Raw genomic sequence first — 14,747 nt, 5'->3', positions numbered from 1 at the left:
CCCTAAGACACAAACACACAAAAATGACTCAAAACACTCTTTTTAGGTTTTTTTAGAACATGTTTTTCAAATTTTTATGTGATTTTCGGAGTTATAAAAACAAAACACACTAAAACACTCTAAAACAACTTTTTAACACCTTAAAACAGCAAGGAACAACATTAGAAGTTATGGTGGATAAAACCCTACGAATTTGCATCAAAACACTTTAGTTACCCCCCCACACTTAAATCAAACATTGTCCTCAATGTTTTAAGCATAGATTCACACAAAACATAAGTAAACACACAAAAAGCATTTAAACATACTAAGCATGGCATAATGTAATTAACAAAGAGAAGAGTTTAGGGACGCAAATCTGGTTATGGAGTGTAAATTCCCTCTTCTCCTTGGTGATTGCATTGAGGCTTTGATCTTTGTGATTCCACAGGCTTACTCTTGAACTGGATTCTGCCCATCGTTGATTTTCCTTTGTGCTACTTCTTGAATGGATGAATTTCTGGCACAAAGGCCTTATTTCTGTGGTGAATGGATCCCCCCCTTTGTGGCTGCAATGAAGGTTTATTTATAGGTGAAATGGGGGGAACATGACAGCTAGGAACTTGGTGGAAATCTGGAATGGTGATGGGAGATGCATGTGGCTGATTTATGCATGTGATTAAAGGGTGGAAATGCATGTGCAATGTTGGAAATCTGATGGGAGAAAGGTGGATGCATGTGTTGGCTGATTTAAAGAATGTGAGGGAATGATGAAAGGGGAAACATGACAGCTAGGATGAATGCATGTGAATATGCTAGAAATCTGATGGGAATGAATGATTAAATGTGAATGGCTGATTAGAATCTAGGGTGCATGTGGGTTAGAAATGCATGTGGGTGAATGTTTGAATGATTAAAGGGGAAACATAACAGCTAGGTTGGTTGGTGGCTGCCATGGAGGTGTGGAATGATGGAATTGCACAAGGGGAATGCATGTGCACGGTTTTGGTGTGGAGAAATGATTATGGATGCATGTGTTGAATGATTTCTTGGTGAGGGATGTGGAGTGGCTGGAATGATGAAAGAATAAAGGGTGCATGTGGGTTAATTAATTAAAGGGAGTGCATGTGCAATGTTGTTGTTGGTGCAATGATGGAGGAACAAGTGCATGTGGCTGAAATGTGGAAGGTGTGTGGCTACTTCAAGTAGGAATCCTTGTGACATCAACTCTTCAATTTCGTCCATTCCTTTTGCTCCAAGTATAAGTTATCCCTTCCAAGTCCAATTTTGCTCCAAAATGCTCCAAAATGCATCTTTTTGCTTCCTTAGCCACATGAACCTAAAAACACACGAAAATGGCTTAAACGCCAAAAACAACTATGAATTAACAATATAAATGCACGAAAACAAGCTAAGTAAGTCGCCTAAATATGCTCCTATCAGAATACGCATGATAGAGACATTCAACAAAGATCATTAAGTTCAACGGAAATCATAAACATCGACTAGGCATTCATAACTATGGAATACGCATGTTAATCCAGCCTAGGGTTTACTAAACACAATCGTGACTAGCGATTTTTACTACTCATGAATATAAGTTCATAACGATTAGGTGAAATTCCCTTATATCCTAGTATCAAGTTTAGGCATGCAAATTAAGTGTCGACCCTCAACCCACATACATAAACAAGTTCTTAATCAAAACAGAAAAGTAAACCACATCTAAAGTTCATGAATTCATAACTGGAGTAAATCAAATCATAACCAACATATGTCCATGGTTTCAAACTTTCCCCTAACTAATTAGGGGTTTAGCCACTCATGATTACAACAAACTTAGAGAGTAATAACAAAGTAAACATTGAAAACAAGAACGAAGAACACCTAAAAATCCCAACAACTCAATCTTGAATTGTATGAACGTTTAGGCCTCTTCTCCTCTAGTTGCTGCAGCACAAGGGGTTTTGGTGAGTTTTGGGGGTTATGGATGATGTAGAATGATGTGTTTAGGGTAGGGATGGATGTAGGGAAAGGCAAGGAGTGTTTTTGGGCAGAAAATATGAAGAATGGTGAAGTATGGCAGTGTTAGAGAGAGGGAATGAATTTCTGGCGTGAATGAATGTGTATGAGATGGTTTTCTGAATATGGAAGAGTTAGTGATTTTTGGCTGCAATGGATGCTTATTTATAGGTGAAAATGAGGGAACATGACAGCTAGGAACTTGGTGGAAAGTTGGAAATGCATGTGGAGTGGCTGAAATTGTAAGGGGAATGCATGTGGAAATGATAGAATGTGTTGATGTGCAATGATGAATTGGGATGGCTGAAAATCTGGAGTGGGAGTGCATGTGGGTGTTTGGTGGCTGAAATGATGAATGGGGAAGTGCATGTGGCTGCAATGGTAAAGGGGGAAGTGCATGTGGCTGCAATGGTAAAGGATTGTGGTGCAATAATGAAAGAACAAGTGCATGTGGCTGAATTGGTGGTGAATGATTATGAATGATTATGAATGCATGTGGATACAAGAGGGGATATGGCTGCAAGGTTAAAGGGCTAAGGTTTAAGTACATAGAATGGGCCTAAAATAGGGTGGTTTGCATGGCAAGGGAAGGGGAGAAGGGATAAGCCATGGCAAGGTTATGTAATTGGGCTAGGGCCATTGTTTTGTGTCCTAAAGTGCCTCAATTTCGTCCAACACCTTGGCTCCAAACATAAGCTATCCATTCCAAGCCCAATTTTGCTCCAAAATGCTCCAAAATGCACCTTTTTGCTTCCTTAGCCATATGAACCTAGAAACACACGAAAATGGCATAAAGGACTAAAATAACTAAAGAAACACAACGTAAATGCACGAGAACAAGCCAATTAAGTCGCATAAATATGCTCCTATCAATAAACTCCTTGCCGTGCCATTTAATCACCACCACCCTTCACACAACAATCATTCATTCATAAACAGAACCATCCTTTGCCGTGACCTTACAACCACCCATCCATCATTCCCCTACTTCCACACCTCCATCCCAACCTCCATACACCACCATAGACCCTTTGCCGTGACTTAGCAAGGAGGAGGAGAAGGAAGACCAAGCCTTGGGCGTTTGTGCATTCAAGTTGGAGTGTTGGACGTTTCTAGGTGTAATCTATCCTTTATTGTTAATGTTTAAATCTATGTTGCTTTGTTTTGTCATGAACATGAGAGGCTAAACTCGTTTTCGCCTAGGGATGCTTTGAAACCATGATTACATTTATAATATGAGTTGATTGAGTCCAGTTGTGATTTCATAAATTGTGAACGCAATTTACTTAACCGTTTGACGGATAACTTATTCTTGTATGTTTATTAGGGAGGCCTACTTAATTTGCATGCTTGAATTTGGGGCTAGAATATTAGGGTGTTTCACATAATTGTCACAAACTAATATTCACAAGTAGTTAAGGTTGTTTTCACAATCATGTTAAGTAAATTCTTGGCATAAGTTTCATGCAATTCATAGTAATGAGTGCTTCGTCAATGCTTATGGTTTTCAAAGAACTTAATGATTCTTGCTTGTAAAAGTATGCGATGCATGCAAGTTGTAGGACTAATACCCTTTATGTCGGCCAAGGTCCATCCTATGGCCGTCTTGTGCTCTTTCAACACCCGAATCAATTTCTCCTCCTCCATTGCTGTGAGGGATAAGGAAACTATGACGGGCAACGTCTCATTGTCTCCCAAATAGACATACTTCAAATGATCCGGCAATGGTTTAAGCTCAAGAATGGGTGCCTGAATCACTGAAGGTAACAACTTGTTAGTCGAAACAGGAATTGGACTCGGGTTTGGAGGCTTACCAAAGTGTTGTGGCAATGACTCAAGTGCAGCAACCATCTCGGCCTCATCTTCACTTCTAGGCACGGCAAAACCAGATTTTTGCCCAATTCCTTGTGCAATTGTTGTTTCAAGTGGATCCCTCTCCAAAGAATCGAGAAATTCCTGCGCCAAATCATCAATTATATCAATAGAAAAGCAAGAATGATCGTCCTTAGGAAATTTAATACTTTCAGAAAGATTGAAATCAATGACTTCCCCATCAAATTCCATCGTTAAAGTTCCTTTAAACACATCTATCTTGGTGCGGGCTGTTTTCATGAAGGGCCTCCCTAATAGAATCGGTAATGGGGTGGAATGGGGTGAATCCTCCATGTCAAGCACGTAGAAATCTGCTGGAAAAATCAAGTTATCAACCTGTACCAAAACATCTTCCAAAACACCCTTTGGATATGCATTAGAACAATCGGTTAATTGAATTATCACACCATCATTTTTAAGCTCACCTAAGTTCATAGATGCATAAATAGAGTATGGCATAACATTAATCGAAGCCCCTAAGTCTAACATGCATTGTTCAAACTACCCGGATCTTTGCATTTAGGGGGTAATTTCCTTTGTAACACAGCAGAGACATTTTCACTTACCTGGACCACCTCCTTGTTTGAAATCCTCTTCCTCGTTGTGCAAAGCTCTTTTAAGAACTTGGCATACTTAGGGACTTGCTTGATTGCATCAAGGAGCGGAATGTTGACTTGAACTTTCCTAAAGGTTTCCAAAATGTCCTTTTCACTCTCCTCCTTCTTTGATTGCCTAAACCTGCTAGGAAAGGGCACGTTTAGTGGAATAGAACTTGACAAAGTCGAATTTGGACTTACCTTAGGCATGTTGGACGGTTTTGGCACAATAGGGGGCTGCGGCAAAGATTCTTTCACCCTTGCCGTGGCCTTTATTCCTTGTTCCTCCTCTTCTTGCAGCAACACGTCCTCTTCTTGACTTGTTTTGGACGTGCTTGGGGTGGTTCCGACCTCCTTACCACTTCTCAACATGATTGCCTTGGCAGATTCGAATCCTCCCTTTGGATTGACAATGGTTGAGCTAGGGAGCTTGCCTTTGTCTCGGAATTGTCCTACAAACTCCGCAATCTGCCCAATTTGTTTCTCCAAGTGATCCACCCTTTTGTCTTGGTTTTGCATGGCTTTGGTTTGATTCTCTTGCCCCTGAGACAAATTGGTACGTAATTTAAGAAGTGTTTCATTGTCCGACGACGTACCTTGATTGTTTTGGGCAGGTTGTGCTTGGTTTGGATTGGGGCCGAATGGCTTGGTGTAGAACCCCGGGGGTTGTTGTCTAAAGCCTCCTTGTTGTTGAGGTTGTTGAGGCTCCCTCCACTTGAAGTTTGGATGGTCTCTCCAACCCGGATTGTATGTGTTGGAATATGGATCATTCCTTGGTTGATTGTGGCTTGGAAATCCAATGGCATTTGCACTCTCCCATCCCCCATTCTCAATCAATTGAGGGCATCTTTCCAAAGGATGTCCTTGGATAGAACATACACCACATAAAATCGGTTCTTGTATCTTCATTCCTTCGGCCATCTGAGACACAATAGAAGTAAGATTAGCTATCTGAGATTGAATATCGGATTGAGAACTTACCTCATTCAAGTGTTGCCGTGGGGGGTCCCTTTGCCCAAGTCCTTCATATTGTTGTGCATTTAGAGCACGGTTTGCGATTAGGGTCTTGGCTGCCATAGGAGTTTTGTCTACCAATGCACCTCCCGCCGAAGCATCGAGCATTTGCCTTTCAATGGGAAGAAGGCCCTCATAGAAATATTGAAGGAGAAGCTCCTACTTCATTTGATGTTGAGGACATGATGCAACAAGGGCTTTAAAACACTCGTAGTATGCCGGAAAAGATTCTCCTTGACTTTGTTGGATTCCGCTAATTTTCTTCCTCAAGAGAATGACTCTTGAAGTAGGGAAGAACTTCTCCAAGAACGCTCTCTTCATGCTCTCCCAAGAAGTAACGGTCCCGGGTGCCAATTCATAAAGCCAATCTTTAGCTTTTTCCACAAGAGAGAATGGAAAAGCTTTCATCATTAGAATGTTCCCATCGACATTTATGGGTGTCATGCTCGAACAAACAACCTCGAACTCCTTGAGATGCTTGTTGGGATCTTCCATGGAAAGCCCATGGTATTTCGGAATGTGGTGCAACAAGCTTGACTTCAACTCGAATTCATCGGTCTTGCCTTGGGCAGCCGCGGGGTATTGAATGCATAATGGTGCGGCATTGGTGATGCGAAAATTAACTTAACACACAAATTAACCCTCTTTTGACAATTGTAGCATATAAATAAGTAGGGATCGTTCTAAACCGGGGATTAGGAGGGATTGCTAAATCACTTGGAAACTGACTCAAAAACGTAAAACAAAGGTTAAAACACTAAACTAGACTCAAAGAATGCAAAACTAAACAATAAAAACACTAAAACAAACCAAAAGACTCAAAACAGCCCCAAAACACTCAAAATAGGCTAAAAACACTCAAAACTGCCTTAAAAACACAATCTGGGCAGTTTTGAGCCTAAACACAAACTTGGACGAAAATTGATTCTAACTTGACTCAAAACTCTAAAAAAACACAATCTAAAACATATTTGAACTAATTAGACACTCTAAGACAATTGGGGATTTGGTTTTTGACGAAAATCAAACAAACAAAACAAATATGTAAAATAGGCAGATTCTGACGAAATTGGTGGAATTAAATGGATGGTGAGATGGCTAGGAGGTTTTTCTCCACACATGGCATACTTGCATACAAAATAATCTCCAGTTGCTTATTCGATGAATTTATGAACCTCAACACCCCAAATTAATTAGGTACGCTTAAATTAACTATCAGATTTCCCTTAGGTCATTGAATTGAATGGAATTAGCGCATTGCAATCAAATTATTCCTTAAACGTTTTCTATATGAAAGCGCATAATAGAAAGACAATCAAAGATCATTAGGTTCTATGGAAATCATAGGTGTTGACGAGGCATTCGTAACTATGAAAGCGCATGATACTTATGCCAAGAATTTACATAACATAATTGCGACCAACAATCTTAACTACTCATGGATATGAGTTCCCAACGATTAGGTGAAGTTCCCTCATATCCTAGCATCATGTTTATGCATGCAAATCAAGCGTGCACTCTCAATTCATATACATAAGCAAGTTTTAATTAAAATAGATAAGTAAATTGAATTCATCATTCATGAAATCACAACTGAAAGTAATCAAATCATCATGCAAATATAACCATGGTTTCGAAATTCCCCCCTAGCCAAAAGGGGGGATTAGTTCCTCATGCTTGCACAACAAAAAGTATTGAATTTAAACATTGAAATCATAAGAAAGAATACACCTAAATGCTCAGCAATCCAAGATGAATTCGATGCACAGATTGGCTCCTCTTCCTCCTCCTTGCTGCGGCACAAAGTGTGGGTGCTGGAATTGGTGGTTTTGGATGGTGTTTCCTTGTTTGGAGGGATGGAGGATGGTTGATTATGGTGGGGAAGGGTGCGGCAGAGATGTATGGATGTGTAGGGAGGTCTATGGAGGCTTAGAATGGAGAATGGAGGTGCGGCACAAGGGTTTTCTGTCTAGCATAAGGGGTCCCCGAATTTTTGGCTGAAAGTATGCTTATATAGTCCTAGGGTTAAGTAGATTAGGGTTAGACTTAAGAGGTTTGGTGAATTAGGGCCCTAGAATTCGGCCATGGTGATTCAAATCCACTTAGGAGAAGGTTTTGGCCCACATAGTTTTATAAACTAATTTGTATACCCAAATCCACAAGGATTAAGCCTTGGAATTCAGAATCCCAAAGGGATTGAGCCTAGGAAGGTGCGGCTGATTTAGGGGAGAGGGTAGCTTGGCTTGCAAGGCAAGGTAAGGCCTTCTAGAAAGCTTTGGGGCGCCACTTTTCTAGGGTTTCTAGAAAGAGTAGGTTTTTGATAAGTCATATTTTGCATGCATCTATATCTTCCTTATTTGGCGTCTTTGTGATGTTTTGGATTAAACTAGTTGCGTTTTACATTGTTTTGTGTTAGTGTGCAGCCAAGTGTGTAATAAGATCAATTGGAAGGCAAATGAAGGAATGTGGTGCAATTCGATCACATTGGGTGATTCTAAACAAGGCAAAAACATGCATTCACATGCATGTCACAACCTTGGCCGTGTGTTCCCATATCATCCCATATTTTTATACACTTCTAGCACCAAATCAGATTCCACACAATCATGTCATGCAATTCCCATGTGGTTCCAAGTCAGATTATGCACTTCTAAAACATCAAAACATGCATTCACATGCATGTCCACAACCTGACCGTGCATTCCATTACCCTTCTCCACTTCATCTTTGCAGAAATCCACATGCATTTGGAATAAACAAACCACATATCTGCAGATCATGTCCACTCCTTGCAGCCATCATTTCAGAAATCCATTTCATCCCATCATTCCATGTGATTCCAACCCCCCTTTGTCCATGCCCTGAGCTTTCTGCCCATTCCCAGAGTATTATAACCAATTTCAGGTTATCCACTTCATGCTTGCAGACATCCCACATGTGTTTTGGATTAAATAAACCACATACTTGCAGATCATGTCCATGCTTTGCAGGTATCATGCCACATGTGTTTTCTCATGGATTCTGATTGTTTTTCCATCATTAGCTACATTCAGAAACGGACCAAGTAACTCTCACTCATCTCTCTCTCGGATTCATTCCATTACACACCATATGTGCTCCATTTTCTGTCCATCATTCACTCTCATTCTCCCTCTCCATCCCATTGCATTCGACACTCTCCCTCTCTCACAGAAGCTATCCATTCTCTTCCACACACGTATAACCACTCCATTTCACTCCATTTCTGTCCCATTGGCAGAAACCATGCAATCATAACCAATCTACCTTCATCCGTACCACACTTGGAGCACCAACACCGAAGGCACTCTTCAAGGAATTCAACATCAGTTTTGCTTCAAGGGTTCCTTCTACTTCATTCTATGTTCATTCATGTTGTGTACCTTTATGTTAAACATTCTGTAAACATGAATTGTAACTAATCTTTCTCTAGGGATTCGATGTAGCCTTGCAAAGTTTGCCATGTAATCAAGTTAGAATGCTCAGTTTGTTCATCTATTTCTTGTTTCATTCTCTGATTTAGTTGTGACTTTGTGTGTTGATTTTAATGTTTGATCACCATTTGAATTAACCACAGGTTATTTAGCCAAGATTAGAGCACACATCATGCATAATCTTGGTGGATATGTGAATGAATGAAGGGAATGTTTTGCAAACATCCTGCCGAGTTATTCCCTTTGGTTTTACGAAAGTTTCTTGTGCATTACATACTCTTGATTATGAACCAACATTGCACATCACAACTAGGTTCGTGAGTAGGGACATTTGATCAAATTCACACATCATATGGTTGATCATATCTAAGTGAAACAAACTCAAGGAATAGGTAGATGGCTGAGAATAAACTAACTTGACAAACATGGACTTAGTTGAGCAATGGTGAAATCGAATCCCTAGCTTCATTTCCATTGATACTATCCCATTACATTAGTTATTGATTCATTTAATTGTGTTTACTTCATTTTCTCATGCTTTCAAGTTACAACAACAAATCTGTCTATTTAGACTAGTTTGATTCATTTCCAAATCTGCCTAGTTTGTTTAGTTTGATTCATTTCTTAGAGTTCTTGCAAAACAAGTAATTACATAGGTCCAATTAGTCCCTGTGGATTCGACACCCTTGCTTGTGCCATTATACTAAATATATTCTAGCATTAGGAAGGAATTATATACATCAACAAAAATGGCGCCGTTGCCGGGGACTGATTTCAGTCCCTTGTAATTGCTTGTTTGCTTGTTTGCTATTTTGATTAGTGTCAAGGTTCATAACTTGTCAAATTGATAACTGGAAGTTGATTTAAGTTGCATACATTTCATGTGTGGAAAAGAATCCCTTAGCCATTCCATTATCCATTGGTTTACATCAATTTGCTTTACAATCTGCTTTAGTTATAATCTGTCCATTTAATTGCATTTCGTCCAAATACAATTCCTCCCCATATTTTGTTAAATTTTAGGCTTAGAATCTGTTTTGTCTTGTGTTTTGAAGCATTTTGAGTCAAGCTCAAACCTAATTTTCGTCCAAAATTGAGTTTAGTGTCAAAACTGCCCAATTTGTGTTTTTAGGCAGTTTTGAGAGTTTTTAGCTTGTTTTGAGTCTTGTGAATCTGTTTTGAGTCCTTTGAGTCCTTTCAAACGTTTTTAAGTTTGTTTTTGTTCATTTCATTGTTGTTGCTAGTAGATTTTCATTCACACTTGTGTTATTTTATTTCAGGTAGTATATGTCAAATAAACTTGTTGAGTTAGGCCAAAGAATTGAACGGTTGAAGGGCCACACTTTGGACAACTTTGTGCCTTCAAGTTCATCCTTTAACCGTGAGGAAGAGGAAGGGAATTCACCTAGTTCAACAAGTAAAGAATCTGAGCAATTTAATTGGGAAAGAGAAGAAGAGATGGCGGGCAACGAAGATGAACTTCGAGCTTTGGAGGACTTTGCTCAACCAATCATACCAAATTCACCTTCATGCATCTTGCTGCCCACAGAAGCTAGAAACTATGATCTCAAATCTTCACATTTTCATATGTTTCCCTCATTTTATGGCTTACCTAATGAAGACTCTTTAGCTCATATTAAAGAATTTTACAATGTTGTGAGTGGTTTACCTTTGCAGGGAGTGAGTGAAGCGAATTTGAGGATGAGAGTGTTTCCTTACACCTTGAAAGATAAGGCCAAGAGTTGGTTGATGACTCTAACACCAGGTTCCCTCACCACATGGGATGCCGTGGCTAAGAAGTTCTTGGAGAAGTTCTTTTCCACTCAAAAGACAGCCACATTAAGGGGACAAATCTTCAACTTCAAACAAGATGATGGAGAACCTTTCAATGAGTGTTGGGAGCGTTTTAAAGGCCTCTTGATACAATGTCCACACCATGGGTTACCTTTTCACTTACAAATGCAAATTTTCTATGATGGACTAACCCAAAATTGTCAATCAACTGTGGATAATGCAGCAGGTGGAGCATTGAAGAAAAAGAATGCTCAAGAGTCATATAACATTTATGAGATGTTGGGGTCTAATGCTCAACACAAAGACTTAAGGGGTAAGAAAGTTGGAGTCTATGAAACAAGTTCTAATCATGAGCTTTTGTTGCAGGTAGCTAACTTAGAAAGGAAGCTTGAATCCGTGCTGAACATGGTGCCAAAAGCAAATGAAGTGTGTGCCATTTGCAACATACCAAGCCATCCTACTCACCAGTGTCCATCTAGGGAAGCTTACCCCGAGTATGTTCAAGATTAAGTGAACCTCATGAATTCTTACAACCAAAGACCAAGGAATGATATGTATTCCAATACATATAACCCGAGTTGGAGAGATCATCCCAATTTTTCATGGAAGAACAACAATCCAATCCAAAATTTCCAACCAAAACCTGCCACTACCCTTGAGGATACGGTTAAATTGTTAGCCCAAAACACCTTGCAATTCCAACATTCCACAAATAGCACTCTCCAACAACATTCAGCAGCCCTAACCAAAATGGAGACACAATTGGGGCAGATTGCAGATGCATTGAACCAAAGAGAGGTTGGGAAGTTTCGAAGCCAACCTGTGATACTCCAAAGGAACCAAGAGCAAGCCAAAGCAATCACTACACTTAGAAGTGGTAAGGTTATTGATAATAGAGTTGGCAATGAAGTTACTAATGAATATGATCATGTGAATGCAGGTGTCACTCAAGGAGACAATGAGAAATCAATTGAGGAACCAAGCCATGCCACTTCCTCACTAGAAGCACCAAATCTTCACAAGGCCGAGAAACCATACACTCCACCAATACCATTCCCTGGAAGACTTGCCAAGAGCAAGCAGGATAAGTCATTCAAAGAAATTTTTGATATACTAAGCAAAGTGAATGTTAACTTACCTTTGCTTGATGTCATTAGGAACATGCCGGCATATGGGAAGTTCTTCAAGGAGTTAAACAGCTACAAAAGGAAGTATGGACCACATGAGAAGGTAGTAGTGTCTGAAAATGTGAGTGCAGTTTTGCAAAGAAAACTTCCACCAAAGCTCAAGGATCCAGGCAGTTTCTCTATAAACATCACCATAGGGGACAAGAAAGTAGAGAAGGCAATGCTTGATTTGGGTGCTAGCATCAACTTAATGCCTTATTCAGTGTACCTTCAACTAGGTTTGGGAGATTTGAAAGCCACCACCATTTCATTACAACTTGCAGACAGATCCGTGAAATATCCAAGAGGTATAGTAGAAGATATTCTAGTTCAAGTTGATAAACTAATCTTGCCTGCAGATTTTGTAGTGTTGGACATGGAAGAAGCTACTATACATGATCGTAAGTTGCCAATATTGCTTGGGAGACCCTTCATGGCCACGGCCAAGACCATCATTGATGTGCAAAATGGACTCCTCACTATGACAGTGTTAGGAGAGACAGTTCAATTCAAAGTGTTTGAATCTCTTTCTCATCCTTCGTCATCTCTTGATTGTTATGCCATTGATGTGCTTGATTCACTTGTATTCTCTAAGTTCTTGCAGGCACAATCGAATGAACCATTGCAAACTGTTTTGAGTCAATCTCAAGATGAGTTTGATGAGGAAGATGCACTCATGGAAGAAGTAGCTGCTTTGGAAGCATTAGCATTGTATCCTTTCAATGTTTCACCTCGTTTTGAGCCTTTAGAATCATCAATGTCACATCTAACTCCTTCTACTGTTAAAGCACCAAAACTTGAACTTAAACCACTTCCACCACATCTAAAATATGCATATCTAGCTGAATTTGAAACTCTTCCAATTATCATAGCTTCTGATCTCACCCCAAATGAAGAAGATAAACTAATTAGGGTGTTAAAAGAGTTCAAATCTGTTTTTGGTTGGTCTATTGCAGATATCAAGGGAATAAGCCCTACTGATGCGTGATTTATACGCACACAAATTAAACCCTCTTTTTATCAATTGTAGTATAAGTATAAGTAGGGATCGTTCTGGACCGGGGATTAGGAGGGATTGCAAATCTCTTGGAAACTGACTCAAATACGTAAAATAACAATATGAAACACTATACTAGACTCAAAGAATGCAAAATTAAAGTTTAAAACACTAAGACAAACCAAAAACTCAAAATGCTTTAAAAACACAAACTAAATTGAATTCTAACTAAAATGAACATTAAAGCAAAAGGGGGATTGAGGTTTTTACGAAAATTGAAATAACGAAACAAGTTAATAAACTAGACAGAATGTAAATATGGAATTGATGAAATGGAATGAATGGATGATAGAATAGCTAAGGGGTTCATCTCCATACATGTTACACTTGCATACAAGATTGATTCTCAGTTGGTCTTTCGATAAATTATGAAACTCAACGCCCCGGGTTAATTAGGTCCGCTTAAATTAACCGTCAAGTTCTCCTTAAGTTAATGAATTGGATGGGTTAGCGCAACGCAATTCACCACATTCTCCAAAAGTCCTTTACGTGAAAAGCACAATAAAGATACAATCAAAGATCATTAAGCATTATGAAAACTATAAGTGTTGACGAGGCATTCGTTACTATGGAATACGCATGAAACTTATGCCAAGAATTCGTTTAACGCGATTGTTTATGAGCAACCTCCACTACTTGTGAATATAAGTTCGTAACGTTTAGGTGAAACTCACTTATATTCTAGCGTCATATTCATGCATGAAAATTAAGCTTGCAATCTCAATGAACATACATAAATAAGTTATCAATCAAACAATTAAACGAATTGAATCCACAACTTATGAAATTCCAACGAAAGTTTAATCAATTCATATGCAAGCATAAACATTTATTTCGAATCACCCCCTAGCTAAAGGGGGTTTTAGTTCCTCATTACGTTGAAATCAAAGAAACACCTAAACATTCCAACAACTCAAACTTGAATTGTATGAACGTTTAGGCACTCTTCTCTTTCATTCCTTATACGTACAAAACAAAGAGAATTAAAATGAAACATTGAAATCAAAGAATCACCTAAACATTCCAACAACTCAAACTTGAATTGTATGAACGTTTAGGTCCTCTTCTCTTCCTCTTTATTATGGCACAAGGTCTAAGGTGAGGTTTGGGGGATTATGGAAATGGTAGAGGAGTGGTTTGGAGGGTTGGGAAGTGGTGGAAATGGAAAGATGGTTTTGGATTCTAAGGGGACTCACGGCAAAGAGAAGGAATGGAAGTGTTTGTGGTGTGTTGTGTATGAAATGAGATGATTTGAATGATGGGAATGCAAGGGTATTTATAGGAGGAGTGGAGATGTATATGGCTATTTGTTTAAGGTGTTTGTGTGGAGGAATGATGGAGAATTGCATGTGGAATGGCTGCAATGATGAAGAATGAAAGCTGGAAAATAAAAGGGAAAGCTGGAAATCTGAAAATGCAAATGGGAATCCTGAAATGCAAAGGTGGCCACGGTTTTGAGTGTGTTTTGTGTTGGAAATGCATGTGAATGCATGTGAATGTTGTTTGTGTGAAGTGTGTGTGGGTTAAAGAGTGAATGGTGGTGTAATGATGAAGTGTGATGGCTGAAAATGTCAAGGGAAATGCATGTGATTGCAAGGCAAAGAATTTCAGGATGCATGTGTGTTGGTGTGTTGTGTGATTTGTTTTGTGGTTAATGGGAATGTGGTTGAATGATTAAATGGACATGTGGGGTGTAATTGCAAAGGGAATGCAAAGTGAATGAATCATGAATCATTGTGGATGAAAGGTGGAAGTGCATGTGTTGATGACTAGGTTAGTGGGTGGAAATCTGAAA

General features: G+C 39.3%; 1 non-coding gene across 1 annotated transcript; it reads right to left on the bottom strand.

Moving 5' to 3' along the window:
- Positions 1-10,767: 10,767 nt before the first annotated feature.
- On the bottom strand, positions 10,768-10,878 carry LOC148691299 (small nucleolar RNA R71). The gene has a single exon (XR_015956068.1). It is a non-coding gene; the product is annotated as a small nucleolar RNA R71 (small nucleolar RNA).
- Between the last annotated feature and the right edge of the window lie 3,869 nt (positions 10,879-14,747).

The sequence above is a fragment of the Pyrus communis genome, chromosome 14 (genome assembly GCF_041283825.1).
Source record: "Pyrus communis isolate YQ-2024b chromosome 14, ASM4128382v1, whole genome shotgun sequence".
Classification (NCBI taxonomy): Eukaryota; Viridiplantae; Streptophyta; class Magnoliopsida; order Rosales; family Rosaceae; genus Pyrus; species Pyrus communis.
Note: the sequence above shows the minus strand (reverse complement) of the source record. Positions and strands in the feature narration are given on the sequence as shown.